This window comes from Delphinapterus leucas, chromosome 9 (assembly GCF_059928025.1).
Source record: "Delphinapterus leucas isolate spDelLeu-1000000601 "Yukka" chromosome 9, BTC_Dleu_Yukka2, whole genome shotgun sequence".
NCBI lineage: Eukaryota > Metazoa > Chordata > Mammalia > Artiodactyla > Monodontidae > Delphinapterus > Delphinapterus leucas.
Genome location: NC_143137.1, coordinates 18,320,377 through 18,340,160, shown reverse-complemented (window position 1 = coordinate 18,340,160; position 19,784 = coordinate 18,320,377). Strand labels below are relative to the sequence as shown.

The 19,784-nt window shown below is 42.5% G+C and overlaps 1 long non-coding RNA gene across 1 annotated transcript in view; it reads right to left on the bottom strand.

The window, feature by feature from the left end:
* LOC111178175 (uncharacterized) overlaps positions 1-19,784 on the bottom strand; it is a 64,538-nt gene that overhangs the window by 22,462 nt on the left and 22,292 nt on the right. The window contains exons 2-6 of the long non-coding RNA XR_016394278.1: positions 17,753-17,860; positions 15,461-15,593; positions 8,019-15,178; positions 4,527-4,624; positions 471-3,833 (exon numbers count right to left, since the gene is read on the bottom strand). This is a non-coding gene — a long non-coding RNA (uncharacterized LOC111178175). The remainder of the gene's footprint in view (positions 1-470; positions 3,834-4,526; positions 4,625-8,018; positions 15,179-15,460; positions 15,594-17,752; positions 17,861-19,784) is intronic.

The window sequence follows — 19,784 nt, the reverse complement described above, 5'->3', positions numbered from 1 at the left end:
GGCTGATTTAAGAGATTCACCTGGTACCAGCCAGGCTAGACTCACAGGCTATCAATGCTGGTGGGGCCTTAGAGGCACTGAAGGTCTTCCAGGTCTTCAAACATCACAGTCTGGCTAACGCCCAGCCTTCTCTTCTGCCAACTAGTATTCAGAATTCACTTCTGCCCACTAGTATTCAGAAAAATCTTGTGTTGAGAGAGGTCTTTCTTATGCTGAGGTAAAATTTGCCTTCCTATATCTTCCACTTATAGATCTCAATTCTGTATGCTGTGACCACACAGCATCCTGATCCTTGTGTAATAAGGAAGAACAAATCTGACTCCATATTGGATCTGTTTCTTTTACTTTAACCTTTGTATTCTATTGCTTTTGCTACAAGTTAATCACTAAAGGGATGTTGCCTAAAATATACATAATGGCCTATCTCTGGGAACCCTGCTTCCCATGCAATGAGCATTAAGTTAAAATACCTTTGTTTAGGGCTTCCCTGGTGGCACAGTGGTTGGGAGTCCGCCTGCCGATGCAGGGGGCGTGGGTTCGTGCCCCAGTCCGGGAAGATGCCACCTGCCGCAAAGCGGCTGGGTCCGTGAGCCATGGCCGCTGGGCCTGCGCGTCCAGAGCCTGTGCTCCGCGGCGGGAGAGAGGCCACTGCAGTGAGAGGCCCGCGTACCGCAAAAAAAACAAAAACAAAACCAAAAACCTTTGTTTAGCTCACAGGAAACATCCTGACCAGGCCCACCTGTGAATCGCTGCAGGAAAGAAGAAATTAACATAACCCCTCTGGAGTATGGCCAGAACCAGGAAATATCTGCAACAACTTATTGCCTTTTTTACTTTACCTCTTCACCTCCCCCTCTTCGTTCTATAAAAGAAACTAGCATCCAAACCTGGGTAAGACAGTTCTTTGGGACATTAGTCCACCATCTTCTCAGCCTGCTGGCATTCCGAATAAAGTCGCTACTTCTTGCTCCAGAAATTTGTCTCTCAATTTATTGGCTCGTCATGCAGCGAGCAGTACAAGTTTGGACTTGGTAATGCTGTGAAAACCCTCCAAATATTTGATATAGCTGTTATAGTTCTATGTTATACCCAGTTGTTTTGGGTAAATATCACCAATTAATTGATACAGATGAATGGATAAAGAAGATTGACAAAAAAAAACCACACACACTAAACACACTCACACACACACACACACAAAGAAGATTGACAGACGAATGGATAAAGAAGATGTGGTACATATATACAGTGGAATATACTCAGCCATAAAAAGGAATGAAACTGGGTCATTTGTAGAGACGTGGATGGATCTAGAGACTGTCATACAGAGTGAAGTAAGTCAGAAAGAGAAAAACAAATATCGTATATTAACTCATATATGTGGAACCTAGAAGAATGGTACAGATGAACTGGTTTGCAGGGCAGAAATTGAGACACAGATGTAGAGAACAAACGTATGGACACCAAGGGGGGAAAGTGGCAAGGTGGTGGTGGTGGTGGGATGAACTGGGAGATTAGGATTGACATATATACACTAATATGTATAAAACAGATAACTAATAAGAACCTGCTGTATAAAAATAAATAAAATAAAATTCAAAAATTCAAAAAATAAATTAAACGAATGAATTCATTTTAATAATTTAATTTATTAATACATTATCTCATAAATTAATTTTTAATATTAAATCAAGAGTAAATTAATTAAATTCAATTAATACAGTTTAAATTGGACGTGTCTTTAATTTAGTACTGATAGCTTTAAGAGACAACAAGGGTCAAGCTGAACCTTCGAGGATGCCAGCCAGTGCATTGGTGAGGTCATTTTGAAGCCAAGGTCTAGTCTACAGTGTTGCAAATTTAAAAGTTCATCTTTGTTAGTTTACTCAGAAGTGATCTGAGTTGGGATAATCCATAATAATCTAGTTCATAACAAACGGATAAATGGGGCAGGATTCTAAGTGACTGTTCTGAGAGAGGTACCCATCATGCAGTCTAGAACATACATGTATCTGCTAGTCACACATTATCTTTTCATTAAATAGAAAGCCTTTGAAAACTACTTGAATATCGGGAGAGATTATAATAAAAACTTTATTCTGAGGCACTTACCTCTTGACTGAGCACCCAGCTGAGCACACTGGCCTATGCCTGCGGGCCAGTGAATGGATTCTCTTTCCATAGTGCTGAAGGGGGAGTCTGACAAATTCTGGATGAATGATTCTTCTTGTTAAATATTCTTTATCTGCCACAAATGTGCTTCATCATCACATGTCTGTATTTGGCAGTACGTAGTAGTTAGGAGTCTTGGCTCAAGTCAGTTAAGTATTTACTAATTGAATGACTGAATAAATGAATCAGAAATCATTGCACAGGAAGAACAAGGTCAATTAAAATTGGACAGAATAGATTTTATGTTAGTTTGTGAATTTTTCAATGAAAAGTTTGAAAGCACTGTCTTTGCAGATGAGATTTTTAACAGCTGCCACCCCAGTCCTAAGTTAGGAAACACTCCAGCCATCAACATTTGTAACTGTTCTGGACTAAATATCTGTGTACCCCAAACTCATATGCTGAGACCCTAATCCCCAATGTGATGGTATTTGTAGATGAGGCCATAGGAGTTAGATTAGATCATGAAGGTGAAGCCCTCATGATGGGATTGGTGGCCTTATAAGAAGAGGAGAGAGAGAGAGATCTCTTTCTCGCTCTGTATGCACCCAAGGAAAAACCACGTAAGAACGTAAGGAGAAGGTGGCTGTCTACAAACCAGGAAGAAGATGTTCACCAGGAACCGAATTGGCTGGCACCTTGACCTTGGACTTCCTGGCCTCCAGAACTGTGAGGATAAATGTCTATTGATTAAGCCACCCAGGCTGTGTTATTTTGTCAGCCCGAGCTGACTAAGAGAGTAACATATCATTCAGAGTAGTAAGTTGATTCTGAGATGAGATGTAGGCTAGCTGTTTTCTTACTTTGCCTTGAAAAGGATGAAATTTCTGATGTCTTTCCCATTCAGCTCAATAAATGTACCATGGAGGACTCTGTAGGTCCTGTGCTCTGTCTACAGTGGAGAGGGCCTGCAGAGGAGGACTGGATGGATGGTCCCAGTCCTCCAGACAAAGGAGGATGTGAGGTCATCTGCTGTGGTAGAGGAGCTGAAATGCAGAAAGGGACTTCAGCGAGTGGAGAAGGCTTAGAATTGCTTCTGTGAGCAATGCCCCAAGGAATTAACTAAGGATGAAAAGAGGAAACTTCAGCAGCCTTGAGGTTACCACTGAGGTTACATATCATGGACTTAGAGTTGATCCAATATGTAGACTTTTGTAACTTTCTGCAGGAGCACCTGGCCGCCTGGAAGGAGAGAGACAAGAGGGTCGATTCCATCTAGCACTGGGGATTGGCAAGGCAGTTAAGAGCAAAGGATTCCAGGAGGCTTGTTGACATTAAGTAACTAACCCTCAACTAGAAAGAGCTTCAGAGCAGTTGGGCAAGGGATGTTTCAAAGCAGGAGGAGACTACCCACGTGTATAGGTATGAAATGGTTACACACAACGAACCTGGGAGAACCCTGCCATCTCCCCCATTGCTTGGGTCTAGCCACTTCTCTGGTTTATACTTACATGAGGATCAAGATCTTCTTGTCCCCTGCTGCCTGATCTCCCTGTATGCTCTATCCTTTGTTTAATTCCACTTCCCCTTCAAACTTGAGGCTCCCATTATAAATAACAATGACCATACCTGACTTGGTGCCCAAGTTGGTGGACAGTTTAGTTGAGACTCTGCTGCCACCTGGTGGTCCTTGGTCACTTCAGATGTCCACGGTATCCAAGCTAGGAAGAGGCAAGTGAAACCAAGACAGAGCTGAATACTCATACCTGAATACTCGGGTATGAGCATTCAAGGGGTCTGGAGTCCATGTGAGGTTAAAAGAAAAATTAGTAGGTATGAGAAAGACAGAAAAATAAGAGTTTGTGGCCTAACAGAATTTCAGAGTTTGAAATCTTGATGACAGAGGAGTATTAAGTATCAATACCAAAGGAGTAGCCATGGTTGTGTGCTTCTAAAAATGTCCTGAAGACAATAAAGTTGAAGGTCAAAGAATCCAGGGCCAGGTTGTTGCAAGCACCATTCACATTCTCCACTTGGAGATGAACATCCCTGTGTTAGAGTCCATGTTTCAATAATATTTTCCATCTCCCACACTTCCCAACACATTGTCTACAAAATGTTGGTTGAATTGGTTTGAATGTTGAAAAATCACTAATGGTGATTGCAGGGGGTGGAGTGGAGATGACAGCTGGGATCTGGCTGAGCTAGTTTCAAATACTTGGCTTTCTCAAGTTAAGTAGCTGCTTTCAACATTTCAGTGACTGCTCCAACACATGGCCATTGGGAAAAATCTCCCCTTAACGTGGTACTTTACAGTTTCACGTATATCCTCCTAGGGCAAGAAAGCATCCATGATGTTGCTATGCGCTCATTGCCTGAAATGGGCAAACCACACTCAGAATTGCCCTTCTTACCTTCCCTGCCATTTATTTTCCACCGTGAACTTTCTGTAAGGAAGATTTTCATCCAGTTCTTAACATAGTGCTCGTGGATCCCAGGCTTTGGGGAGGCTCTGAAATCAAATGCAAAATTCTATGCTTGTGAATACTTGTTTACTTTCTCTCATTAAAAAAAAATAATTCTTAAAGGAATGTGTGGCCTATGAAAGAAGAACCCTGACTTTAGGCAATTTGACTTCCTTTGATCTCAGGCAAGTTTCTGTACCCTTCAAACTCCATCACCTCTTTCCTTCTTTCTGAGTTTGTAAAAGTTTTTGGAAGTTAATTACTCTACTTTCCCATCCTTCTCCTGGGAAGTTTGCAATTCCTGTACCTCTGCTTCCTGGGTAGCTCTGCTCTTGACCACACTGTTCTCAGTCAGTTGGGTCGTTGGCTGAACCAGAAGGGTTCCCTTCTCTACTCCCTGAAGGGTAGAGGATTTCTAGAGAATTTTTCATTCCTTACGTAGTGGATTCTACATTTCTTTTCTTTTTCTTTTTTTTTTTGCGGTGCACAGGCCTCTCACTGCTGTGGCCTCTCCTGCTGCGGGGCACAGGCTCTGGACGTGCAGGCTCAGCGGCCATGGCTCACGGGCTCAGCCGCTCCACGGCATGTGGGATCCTCCCAGACCAGGGCTCGAACCCCTGTCCCCTGCATGAGCAGGCAGATTCTCAACGACTGCGCCACCAGGGAAGCCCCTGATAAGAATTCTTAATACCACTTCCCACCTAAAAATTAGCAAAAAATTCCCAGAGTCATTCAGGGTTAAATAGTGGATGAGGGTAGTTTTTCTTGTTCAGAAAAATTTCAAGCTGAAAAAAAAAACCACAAACTTTACCATTGCTAAGCTATCAAACTGCTGTTTAGTTGAGCAAGTCAGGATATTCAGCTTCTATTGCTGACAAAAATTAATAGAACTGAAGTTGTGTAAGTATACAAGAGTGAATAAAGTTAATTTTTTTTTACAGTATTGGTTCAATAACTCATGATAGATTCAAATATTGCCTTTGAAGTATCTGCTGATGAATCACACAAAGAATAATCACAGTCTTTAATATCCTTCTTTTCCACAAGCTTTGTAAATTTGTCCAACTAAGCCTTTTCCTGCTCCACACCAATTTTTATCACCAGGAGTTGTATACATCTTAGCAGATTCCACTTCAGGTTGTACTAAATTCGAAATTTTCTCAACTTCTTTGAAAATATTCTTGCTTGTAGCTCAACACAGACTGTTCATAGAAGCCAGTTGTTCAGTCACTTCAAACTTGGCATTGACACATCCAAGTAAACAACAGCTGACCAGCATCAGTACCATCTTGTCAATTCATGAAGATACAAGGAAGAATACTCAGAACCATTAACATTTTTTTTTTTTTAAACTAACTATTGATGTTGCTACCAAGGTCCTCAACTCCGAACAACTGTTCATACCAAAAGGCTGATCATCTTAAACAGGTTTATTTTCTCTGGACACATTTATTCAGCTTCTATGATCAAACACAATTTAATTAACTTGCCATCGGTAAATGGCTTTCCTTGCTTGCTAACAAGTGAGCCACTCAGAAACTCACTTTCTTTGCAGCCTCATTTACATTTTTAATTCTTGTGAAGAAATTCTGCTATAATGAGGTATTCTATTTTAAATTTCCTAATTTTTCCGACTGTTGCTTTCCTGTGAGTTTGGGGTATTGTGATGAGTGCTTAACCTGGAAATGTTGACATATCTTGTGTTATTTTAGCACAGTTATAGTGTCATTGCCTAATAAATATAATTCAATAACAAACCAACCACCCTCCACCAGTGATTTAAAAGTGCAACATTTGAAGTCCACTTTTCTTGTTTAGATGTGAAAACATGTCTGGTAACGTAAAATAGAACAAAATAAAATAAAATAAAATGGTATAACAAAATGCTTAGCATTTGTAACACTGTTTTGAGTGGGTTATGACTCATTGAGTGATAAGCATGAAGTGACGAGAGTTCCACATACGGTCTCTGTTGCAACTTTTCAACTCTGCTGTTGAAACTCAAATGTATCCATAGATAATACATAAGTGAAAGAGTGTGACTGTGTTACAATAGAACTTCATTGACATATACTAACCCTTAATTTCAAATATTTTTCACATCACAAAATATTCTTCTTTTGATTTTTAAAAACCATTCTTAGCTTGTGGACCATACAAAATAGACACAGGCCATAGTTTGCCAGCCACTGGTCTAGACCATTGTACCTCTAAAAGTTCCACAGATCTGTCAGGTTCCTGAATCTTTGTAGGGTTTATTTCCTATCACCTGAGGTGCACATTTCTTAATTAGGCATTCAAAGCTCTTGCCACTTTTTGTTACCAGGTCCAACTGGCATGGTGTCATCAATATAGTGGACCAGTGACCAGAATGTCCAGGCAATCAAGGTCCATCATTATCATCCATGATCTATATACTTTAAGTGATGATCAAACTGGTGCACTGAATGGGGTACTATGGAGAGCATCACTCCTGCATCCTTGAAGTGGTTGAGGGTGACATGAATCACTGCAGGATGTCCTTTCAATTTACTATCTTTGCCCAGGGATGGGGATCAGGGAGGACTTTTAGGGGTTTCCACTTAGCCTTTCCTACTATAAAGATTCACTCCACAGAGAACCAATGTGAGGGTTCTTCCAGTTGTTAAATATTCCACAGCCCCCTGACTTGGGGTAGGACTCCATATACCAATTGTTCTCTAATCATCCCCACTCTAATAAGGAGGCTGATGCTATTTTGGGTTGCTTGGTATTCATGTTGACTTATCCACAGCCTTCAAAATACCTGAATATTCACTTTCCCCAGTGTGTAGTTAATCTGGTAAATGTCTGCAGGCCCTTTTGAGGAAGGATTGCTCATAGCTATGATAACTACTTGCTATGGTGTTTCAGGGACTTTCTTCAAGGGGACATGGCTCTTCAATCAATGGATTCTGAGTCTGAAAACTGCCTCAACTCTTGAAACTGGACAAGAGACCATGATTTTCCATTGTGGTACTGACTGACTCAAGATCTTTCTTGGATATATAAATCAAGCAATTGCCTGCCTTTATAGCTTGTTCCTAGGATACCATGGTTTGTTAGTCTTTGGCACAGATTCCTGTGGTTCAAGTCCCCTTGCTCGTCACTCTGACCTTGTTATCCATGAGGATAATCGCACCAACCTGTCTTCCTTTTAGACTTATTGTATCAATTAACACAGCAAATTAATTCCACCAATCCTACCTTCGCTCTGACAATTATATGCTCTCAACTTGCTTCTTCTACTCCAGAGTTCTATCATCCCCCCTGACACCAGGGGGCCCAGTTTTCCCAGCAGTATTTCCTACTTGAACTACAACCATGGCCTACAGAGGACAGAAAACACTGAGTTTGTTAAGATTCTAGTGTCTCCCTCATGAAGCATCACTTCTTACTTTAGTGAAGAGAGTGTTCACTCACCTTCCTGAGAAACATAGTCATCTGGTGATTCTCTGCTGTTGCACAAATAAGTCAGTTCTAATAGGCCCGCCTTTCTGTGCCTTTGACCCCTTCCTCTGCCAAGGAATTTCCATCATCTCCACCTCATTTACTGTAGGCATCCTTTTTTCCCAAACTTTGAGGAGCTATTCCAGGAGTTTATTAGGAGTGGCTCCAGGTGCCCTTGCCAGGGCAAGCTGCGAGAGGAGAAAGCAAAGAGCAAGGGGAGTGAAAGAATAGACCACATATCTTTTCCCACTGGTAAATCCTCAAACCCAAAATCAGTTCTAAGCTGAGGGAGGGGAAACACTTTGAAATGGATGACAATTTGAATTTTCTGGCTGGAGAGTATACCTTTTAATACCTGAAAAATCAGACTATTTAATACCCAACCGTGAATAGAAAGTGAACGGGGAGCCATTGGATCTGCCCATGGTATCTCCAAGGAAGAGTGAAGGGAGAGCCAACAGTGTTTTTGAAGGCAAAGGTAAAAGAAAAATAGAGCGGTTCCCTCATTGTACATTATCAATTATAAATGGTTCAAATGACCAGTTGAAAAAGTGTTGAAGTACAAAATTGTGTTGCTACCTTCTAGTTCATTGAGTTGTTTTTTCCATTTAGGACATGGGCTACAATGAGCCATTATGCAAGTGAAACCGCTAAGCATTCTGTTTTTACAAACACAGGTAACAAAATATATTCAATCTGCATACCATAATATGTGAACTGGTCTTATTAGTTGAGAAGTAGTGACATAAGGGCCATACAAAGGTCTTAGCCATGAAGTCTGGAGCTCAGTGAAGGGAAAACCTCACCCATGATATGGGGGGTGCTGGTCAAAGCAGCTTTCATGAAGCAGGTGATATTTAAAAGGACTTGAAATGCTGAGTATGATTTTGAAAGATATATAAAAAGAAGTCTTTCCAAGTAGAACGACAGGAAGAGGCACAGTGGTGTGTTACTAGGGATGAGAAATTCAATTTAGGTGAAACAAGGACTGTAACGGCAAACAGTACATCCACGTAGGGATGTCATGGAAAACTAAGCCTGAAAAAAACATGTTTGACTTGTACCTGGAGAGTCCTGGACAGCATGGAGCAGGATTTATACTTCATATGGAGGCACAGGAGTGACTGATTGAAATTCAAATACTTTCCCTAGTATTTTTCAAAGAATTTCCTGAATATGATTTTCAAGTTGTTTTTAAACCGAGTCTCAAGACAGAGCAAGTGGGAGTAAGAATCTGCTAAGGAGCCAGTGGGCAGGTAATTGCCGAAGCAGAGCACTGAAGGGGGGTGGGGTGGGGGGTGACTGGCTGTACCATACCACTCGGATGGGAACGACCTGGCAAACAGAGAGAGCCCTAAAGATCGGTCTCTGTCCACCAGCCAGCAACAGCTGAGGTGGAAGGAGGCAGGTGTCTCTTACTCAGGCACTGCTTCTGGATTTGGCATCCTCCAATAAATCCCTCTTCCCTTGAAGTCCATCTCCGGCCCTGTCCCAGTCTGCTCCTGGTCTGAGTACAGAAAGTGAACGGTACACCACTGTGTCAGATCCTGGAAACAAAGGGCCTTCTTCTGAAGTTGATTGCTTAACCTTCACGTTGAATACTGGAGCCCAGTATCAAAAGACTATGCTCATATTAGCAAGCATATACTTGATCTTCAAATGGAAGAGAGTCATTAGAATGCTGCTAAGGTGTTGAAAACATATCGATAATTGTCTTAGAGAGTTGGTGCAGGGAAGTAATGTGACAGCACGTGTAAAGTGGTTATCACTTCCTGGCACAGAGTAGACACTCAATATTAAGTTCCCTTTCTATCATTTTTCTATAGAAGGGAGGGGCACAGAGTAAGTAATTTATCTCTTACACACTCCCTCCTTGAATCTCCCTGCCCAGCGCAGATATACCCATCACTATATTCGCCATTGCTGCGGACACGCTTCAGGTGGATGGTCTGAGCCTTGTACCTTCCCATCCCCTTCTTCTGGACCCCTGTGGCTTGATGCTGTTCCTCTATGATGCAATGCCTGAAGCAGTACTCAGTTCCCCAGGTATGGGCTGATTAGTGAAGGAGAAACAAAAAGGTTTCTTCACCTTGGCCTAGATACTACAATTCTGTTTTTCCAAGCTAAGATTTCTTTAGGGTTTTGTTTTGCTACGTTTTGTTAAGAAGCCACAACTTGCCATTGACTCATATTCAGCTTCTAGCCAACGGAAGCCCCTGAGCCTTTTTTTTTTTCCATGTGATACTGTTAAATCATCTCTCCCCCACCCAGATCTTGGACAGCTGTTTGTTGTTCTAGATCTGAGTAAAGGATGTCTGTTAAATTCCATCTTGTTAGATTAATTTTCTCCATTCTAGCCTATCACAACATAAAAATTCTTGTTAAGTAAGTGAAAAATTAAATGCAGTGCATTGGCATACAGATGTCAGACTAAGGCCCAAAACATCAAATCATGGAAACCCCTCTAGCAGCAGAGTATAGCAACAACAAAACACCATAGAAAAGACATATGCTGTAGTTTTCTTAACAAAAATGACCCACGAGCCATATAACTCACCAGTGTTAGTCTCTGTTAACTTCCCAACATGCTAGACTCAAAACTATTTTTCAGAATATATTAATTAAATCTCCAGAACATATGATTTCTTATTACAGTCCAGTATTTATATATTTGTATTTATTTACTTTTTTTTGAATGAAAGATTTTTACAATTCTATAGTGCTTCATAATTTTCTTTTTAAAAATATTTATTTATTTGGCTGCACAGCACACGGGATCTTTAGTTGTGGCATGTGGGATCTAATTCCTGACCAGGGATCGAACGCGGGCTCCCTGCATTGCGAGTGTGGAGTCCCAGCCAGTGGACCACCAGGGAAGTCCCTACAGTGCTTCATACTTTTCAAAAGCTTCACACAGATGATTTCATATAATCCCATAATGACCCTTTTTTCTCCTACCCCATATTGTCCCCCCCCTTCCCTCTTCCCACCTATGTAAATAGTCTCACCTATGTAAATAGTCCTTTTTATTAAACTCTCTTCAAATTACAAAGTTCCTTTGGGGACTGAAACTGATACAAGCTGTCAATCAGGATTCAATGGATAAAATAGAAATAGTTCTGAGTATTTTAAAAGAGAGAAATTTAATACAAAGAATTGGTTACATGGATATTGGAAGACCTGAGAGGCCAAATAAGTAAGAGTAAAGGAACCCAGAAATCAGCAACAGATGGAAGCCACTACCATTCCTATGACGGAGGGACAAAAAATACTGTGCTCTCAGATCCTGGAGGCTGGAGTGCCCTGGAAGAAGCTAGAAGCTAGTTCAAAGGGAACTGGAGCCATAGGAGAGACACGCTGCTGCCTGGAGGTGCAGGCTGAGACAGGAGAAAATATCCCTCCCTCTTCCCTCCTCCAACTCTCCAAGCTTGTGAGTTGACTGAATCTGACCAGAAGCCAGCTAACATAGGAGTCTGAGAAAAGCAGCATGCAGGAGAAAGCAGAGCTGCACAAGGTCGTGATCAGAGAACATGCACCTCATACCACACAGAGAAGACCCTTCTAAATAAGGTGATATTTCAGTAGAGACTTTAAAGAAGTAAAGAAGCAAACCATGCAGATATTTGGAATAAAAATGTTCCAGGTTGCAGGAGAAAAAGTGCAAAGGCCCTAGGAAGAGCATGTTTAGGGGCACAGGCAACGAATGATCCTACAACAGAAACAGCACGGGAGTGGTAGGAGATGAGGTCAGAGGGAAAGACAGGCAGCAGACCATATAGGGCTTTATATGCCATACGATGGGCTTTGGCTTTTGCTCTGAGATGAAGTCACTGGCAAGTTTTGAGCAGAGGAGTGACATGATCTGACTATGGTTTAAGAGGATCCTTGTGGCTGCTGTGAGGAAAAGAAACTTTAATGGGGCAAGAGACCAAGAGAAAAAACAGTTTAGAAATTATCTCAATAATTGAGGCAAGGTAGCTTGGGTGAGGGCCAACAGGTAGAGGAGAGGTAAGATTTGCACCTATGTTGAAGATGGAGCCAACAGACGTCGTTGTTGGGTTATACGTGCATGTGAAAGGAGTGGCATCAAACTGACCTCAGCTTGAGAAGTGCAGGTTTGGAGGGGAAACCAGGAGCTCACTTAGGGACACATGAAGTGTGACACGGCTATTAGGCACCCACACACAGCTGTGAGGGAAGGCTATTGAACAGTGATTCTGGAAGCTGGGAGATGTTTGGACCGGAGATGTAAGTGTGGTGGTCACGGCATATAGACAGTACTTGTCTTAGTTTGTCTACCTGTCTAGAAGCAGACCCTGACAAGAATTTGAGCGCAAGTAGTTTATCTGTGAGGAGAGTTCAAGAATTACCAGTAGAGAAGAAAAGTGAGACAGGAAAAGGAAGAGAATCAATAAAATGTGCATTACGAAAGAAGTCATCTCTGTCGGCAACTGAAATTTGTCCCATTGTGGAATTCTGGGAGAGAATGTCGAACAGGCTTCCAAGGAATGTAATAGGGGCGGGGCAGGCAGTCCTGCTCAGCCATTGGTCGGCATCGCAGTGGGCCCCTCTCCCAAACGAGCGACCGTTAGTGAGCAACTGTTACGGAGCAACTGTTAGCAAGTGACCGTTAGCAGTCCCACTCAGCCATTGGTTGGCATCTCGGTGGGCCCCTCCCCCCTTCCTCTGTATAAAAGGAGCCCGAATTCGGACTGAGAGAAGATGGTATTTTTGAGACACTAATCTGCCATCTTCTTGGTCTGCGGGCTTTCTGACTCAAGTCGTTATTCCTTGCCCCAACAACTCGTCTCCCAATTTATTGGCCTGTTGTGCAGTGAGCAGAGCGAGCTTGGGCTCCGTAACAGGTATCCTAACTGAGGGATTGGAAAGCTAGGTTAATTATCCACCAAACTACCGTCCATCTTCGGTTGAGGGCTGCTCTGGGGGCATTAACTCTCCAGCACTTCCAGCTTCCTCACAGGAGAGCCCCTCGCCCCGGGGGCCATTAACCCCTCCCCTAACCCAGGGAGACTCAGAAGAAAGGTTGCCAGCAAGCAGCCTTCTGTGTGTACAGGCGAGTCTTGAAGGGATACAGGTGGGGCGGCCACAGCGTGAAATGATCTAGCATCACCCCAAAAGCGAGTGAGGTTAGAGAGAAAAGGTGTCCAAAGCTCTAAAGCATTCCAACATTTAGAGGTCAAGGAAATGAGAAGAAACCAGGAAAGGAGACTTTGGAGAGGCTGGTGAAAAAGAGAGTGGAGTCGTGGAAGGCAAGTTTAAAAAGTGCTCCTAGCAGGAAGAAGAGAGTAACTTTTTCAAACAGTTTTGTTGTGGAGAAACTGAACAGTGGTTGGAGGGAGATGTGGGGCTCAAAAGGGAGGGGTGTAAGAGAGAGAGAGAGAGAGAGAGAGAGAGAGAGAGAGTGTGTGTGTGTGTGTGTGCGCGCGTGTGTGTAAAATGGGAAAGGTTGCAGCACATTTGCATGTTGATGGGACTGATCCAGTCAAGAGGGAAAAACTGATGAGGCAGGAAAAAGCGGGAAAAGTACAGATATCCTTAGTAAATGAGAGGGAACATGGGATCAGTGCACAACTGGAGGGGGCTTCCTTAGGAGCACATGTTCATCGAGAGAAGGCAGAAGCTATGGCCATGTAGAGAGTGGGGGAGTGTGTAGAAATTCTCTTCTGAATTGCAATATTTTTCACAGAAGCAAGGAAGTTAGCTGATATTTGAGAATTGAGGAGGAAGAGTTGTTGGAGGATTGAGAAGAGAGAAGTCATGGAACAGTCATTCAGGATTGGGAATAGATGAGAGAAATGGAGAGAGATGGCCAAGTAGCACCAAAGGCCCACTTGAGCTTAGTGATCATAATATAAAGTGAGAGCAGTCAGCAAGGTTGGGTCTTTCTCCAGCCATGTTCAGCTGTTGCATGCAGGCATGGAGTAGGGGAAATTAGATTTGACCAAGGTTTAGCAGGCTTTATTTATGACCCCCAACCTGCAGTTTTACTCCAGGAAGACATTATATAGTAATTAGCTAAGAAATAAAATTTTCTTGGCAAAGTCATCCTGAATTCCAAGATTCTTGGGAATATGCTATAAGCAAAGAGAGAAAAGTGATTTGTGGGAAAGTAAGGTAGAAGTAGCTTTACTCAATCCATTTTGAAAGTTTGAAATTTTGTTGCTCTACAAAAACTGATCTGGGATTTTTCAGGAAGCAATTGGCTAACCCTTCTACCCTCAATAAACGTTGTGAACTAGTCCTCCTCGCTGAGCCTCTTGGCTCTGGTGGACCCTGCAGCTACCTATTAGCTAAGGGATCAGAACCCAACATTCCATTTAACTGTTAGTGTTGTAAATAATCTGTTCCCATTCACAAAAGGATGAACATATGACAACCACAGACTGTAAAAAGCAAAAAAGGTGTGTTTTAAGTAGCCCCACCTTTCTCCAGAAAAAATGTTTACTCTGGACCTTTTGCAGGTAGAGCTCACATCTTTGATGTGCCTCTGGTCAAAGATTCTAGTAAGAAAATTCTGGATAATCTGGACCTTTGTTTTACTCCTCGCCAACGGGAGCTACGGTACTGTGGCTTTCCATCCCAGTATCCAGTTTCTGGACAAGGTCTAACAACCCAGCTACAAGTGCTCAGAAGCCACCGGATGTGGGCAACGAAAGGGGGGACATAGTGAGTTGAATACTGCTCCCCCAAAAGGTATGTCCAAGTTCTAATTCCTGGAACCTGTGAATATGACCTTGCTTGAAAATAGGATCTTTGCAGATGTAATTAAGAATCTTGGGATGAGATCATCCAGGATTTAGGATGGGCCCCAAACTAATGACTAGTATCCATATAAAGAGAGGGGAGAGGGAGCTTTAAGACACACAGAGACACAGGGAAGGAGGCATTTTGAAGATGGAGGCGGAGGCTGGAGTGCTGCATCTATAAGGGCCAAGGATTGCTGGTAATTACCAGAAGCTAGGGGAAAGGCATGGAACAGATTCTCCCTCAGTGTCTTTAGAAGGAACCAAACCTGCTGACACCTTGATTTTCAGACCTCTGGCGTCCTGAACTGTGAGAGAATAAATTTCTGTTGTTTTCAGCCACGCCTGTGGTAACTTGTTATGGTAGCCCTAGGAAAACAATACAGGGAGTGAACTCATAGCTTAGTAAAGTGAAGAATACATGGTCAGGAAAACCACAAGGAAGCATTCCTGGGACCATGGAAGGAGGCTGGGACCACCTGAGGTTCTTAAAGCCTTGTGGCATTTCCCTTAAATTCCTTCTAGAAGAGTATGGCTCCTCCTCCAGAAATCATGTTTCTGGACAGTCTGGAAAACCTGCAGTAATTTTGAGTCCATTGTCCCATTTCCATGAAAGTGTTTGCAAATATTTTGCTCCCCAGGAAGTCCTACCCTTATGATTTAACCAGCCTGATTCTGCAGTCGTGAAATTTCTGCTTGCAGCAGGGCTGAGCTGAGAAGACCATCCTTGAGGAGGGCAGCCTCCCAGACACTTGTCTCTCCCTGGATTCCTGACTTGTGTCATCTGGAATGAAAAGAAATAACAGCCAGCACTGCAGTTTGATGTACTGGTGCTTTTATTCATTCTCTTCTCTGCCTGAAGTGCTCTTACTCCACTTAGGGAGGCCCTGCTCACCCTTTGAGACTTGCCCAAATGCCTTCTGCTCTGTGAAGGCCACCCTGGAACCACGGAATTGTTCTCTTCAGCATTCCCACAGAACTTGTGCACTTCTGTTGAAGGACTTATTAAATTTAATTATAGCTTATTATGTATTTGTCTTACCTGAAACACTCCAGAGGAAGTGTTATTCATGTCTGAATCACCAGCGCTTAGTCTAGAAGCTAGCTCAATAGATGTTTTTGGTATAAACTAAGGAAAGCAATATCTTAGAAAACATCCAGCAACCAAACTCAAGAGTTTCTTGAAAATATACAACTGCTCTTATTTAACTTCATCTATTTTGGATTTCAAGCCATTGGAATTTGGCAAGGAACAAAGTAACATAGAAATTAGTGTGTCCTCTATGAGTAAAGAGTTCAGTGAGTGTTTACTGATTTGCTGTTATGGTCAGAGGAGAACTTCTCTCCAGGAGATGAAAAGGGCAGTGTCACCCCCAGCACTGCAAGCTTCTTGAACACGAGGGAGGGAGAGTCTTCCTATTTTGGATTAAAATTTAGCAAAGGCTTTCCAGAATTAGCCACCAAAGAAGCACTCTGAGCCATCTTTCCTTTATCTGGTCACTGAAGAAAGCTAAAATGTTTACCACAGATGGTGTTCAAAGTGATGTTATCACTCCATGGTCTATCCAAATGCCTCCTCCCATCATATTTGGTTTGGAGTTGTACCTGGAGTTTTTTTTTTTTTGCGGTACGCGAGCCTCCCACTGCTGTGGCCTCTCCCGCCGCTCCGGACGCGCAGGCTCAGCGGCCATGGCTCACGGGCCCAGCCGCTCCACAGCACGTGGGATCCTCCCGGACCGGGACACGAACCCGCGTCCCCCGCATCGGCAGGCGAACCCCCAACCACTGCGCCACCAGGGAAGCCCTACCTGGAGTTTTATACATTTGAAAATATTCAGAATGAATCCTCAGTTGCAAAAGAAAAATGGGCTGTGCCCTAAGCTTATATGTGAATATGCTCCATAGAAAAGATGAAAACATCCAAGTGAACAGAAGCTGAGGGCATAAATAAAAGAGGAAGGTTTGGATAGGTAAGTATGTGTGTTCCCATGGGAACATACAGCTGCTGCCAACAAAAACCATGGGAAAAGGCTAGAGACTCTTCCTATGATTCAGGAATTTGTAAAGAAGTTAAAATACATGTGAATCATTTCCTTTTTCATCCACCACAATCATTACTATCAAGTCAAAATCTGTCCTAGCATCATAAGGAAAACCAGCCTGTTGTGACAACTGTAGATGTTTGCACTAAATAATCTCCCCACCAAGAAATCCAACAGCTTCTAATATCCACCACATAACATTGAAATGGCCTTCACCTATTAAGACCCTCACGATCTGGCAGTACAATCTCTAACCCACTTAATTCATGACTGCTTCCCCATTTTGATCAAGATGGTCTCCTCACTACCCCCTACAGACTACCCCATGTATCATGTTTATTCATAACTCCAAACTTTACTCATGCTGTCTCCCAGTGCATTTTCCTTTTTCTTTATTCAAACCAACTTATTCAAGTCCAGTCCCAGTATCATCTGATCTACATGGTTTGTCATGACTGCAAACTATATTGGTATCTCTCTACTCTGAATTTCTATACTGTCCCTCGACAGCTAGAATCCCAAGCTAATGTTTCTTTTGAAATTAACTTATTTATAAACACTCATTGGCTTCACACACTGTGCTGGGAGCATAATGGAGATTTCTTGAAGATCTTCTAGCTGTTTTCTTTGCTGGGCTCACCATTTTAAACAATTCTTTCCTTCCCAAAGATGACCAAGATAACTAAGGACTTTTTGCTCCTTTTCAATCCTATGCAAGGGAAGCACTTTTTCCCCTCTCCTTGGGCTAAGAAAGATTAGTAGATACTAAACTGGCAAGAGCTGTTAGAATCTTCAACTTTAACCCCTTCCAAATTGAATAAACCTCAGTTAAAGTGCAAATTAGTCACTAATTAAGGAAAGCCTGTGTAGATAAGAAAGTATTCATTTTGGATCCTTTTACCTCTTTTTGGCTATCCAGATTGTGGAATCACAAACAGGGATATTCAGTGGGATGTGCTGATTCTCAGCCCAGGATTCAGAATGACAGTAATTCTTTTGGGATCTGAACCTTGCAAGAAAAAAAAAATGGACAAGGCTAGATTCAGGTCTCAAGTCTGGCAATCCCAGTTTAGTCATGAACAGATAATGAAACCTCCATAACAATAACATTTGCTTAATATCTGAAACCTCCAAATGCCTCTATTTCTAGGGCAATATCATCTCTGTTAATAAGAAACTTTCTAGATGCCAAGAAATTTAGCCTATTTTAAAAAGTCACTCTAGTTCACCTGCGATGAATGAGGAAAACTGAAACCAAAATTCTCCTCCCTTTAACTGAACAAATTGTAGCCTGCCTTTGAGTGACTTTCCTGTAGTTTACCTGCTGTGGTAGATTATTGTCAAAAATATTTACACCTTCTCCCTTTCACCCCTTGACCTTGGGCTTGGACATGTGACTTGCTTTGGCAGATGTGACATAAACAGGGACTTGAAATGTGCTTGAGTGGTTGGGCTTGCCTCTTGTACCTCTGTCTTCACCATAAGAAGAGCACGTCTTAATTAGTCATCCATCTAAGGAGGGTGAAGAGCCACTGCCCAGCTGACCTGCAGCTTTGTGAGATTAAATGATTATTATTCTAAGGTACTGAGCTTTGGGGTGGTTTGTCACACAGAATTTGGGGGGCCATAGCTAATTGATATATATACCAATAGCTACACAAATGACCAGATTTTCCCCAATTCTGTTTCAGTTCCCAGAAAATACCATTCTTGACCCTAAAAGATGCAAGTATATTTTTCTGTGAGCTTCTAGATCAAATGGCACAGTGTGCTTCAGACAAACATGTCTATTTTTCTTCTTTTTTTCTAAATTTCTGACATCATTTCCCTCTGAGCATTGGGAGTGCTCAGAGGGAAATGTGATGTCTCTGTTTGCACAGGTGCTTACTTGATTCCAGGCTCAGAGAAATGACTGTGATCCCTAAATCTGTCACTGTGTCATGGACTGCTGAAAACTTGAAGGTCGGAGGCTATATTAGCCAGGGGCTCAGCAAGAAATAGAGAGCATACCCAACTTTATTGTGTAGAGGCTTTTCAATAAAGGAACTATTTATAGAGATATAGGCAGAGTTAGAGGAGCCAGCGAGGGATGTTGAGACTCCCCCAGGGACTAGGGACAGAGGGGGCTGTTGTAATCCCCAGCCTGAACAGCAGGGGAAGTCAACCCTATTTCCAGAGCCTGGTTGACAGCTGGAGTCAAGAGGGGACTGCCCAACCCAATCACAGCTGTAGTTCTGGTGACGAGGCCACTGATAGAACCACATTGAGGCAGTGAGTGAGTGGGAGGGAATAAACACCCTGGCAGCTCTCTCCTCCCACGATCTGGTCTACTGCTGGTGCCTCCCACTGGTCAGAGGGTGACACAGTTCACAGAGGCCAGCGTCCCAGTACAAAGAACAGAGCAGAGAACAGAGAATGGATCTGGGGAGGATCAAAGAATAACCAGGATAGATGTTTATTAACGCCTGCCCCAGTTTCCTCTGGAAAGAAAACATGGGTGGGGAAGGGAGGATGAGAAAGGTGTTATGTTTACAAGGATACTGGTTACAGAAAGCGTACAAAGTCTTTCATTGTGAATTGATGAGCAAAGAGATGGGGAATTAGAAAATCTGGGACTGGACTAGTAGGTATCTTTGCACTGCACTATGCTGACTCAAGGATTTCTTTGAAAGTATCATGACACAAACCTGTGGCACTAGGAGTTTTTTCCTTCTTCTTCTTCATATAAACCGTAGAGTATATTTAATTCAATTAAACATGAAATTAGAATAAGGTTCAGTCCTTATCAGGTAGCAATTACACTGTTAAAAAAAACCCAGTGAAATTAATATTAAATTACCTGGAAGACAATTATTTGAAGCGGGCTACGGAACTAAGCTTCAGGCCTGAATCTCTGGATTTGGGATTGGGATTGAAGAAGAAATATTTTAATG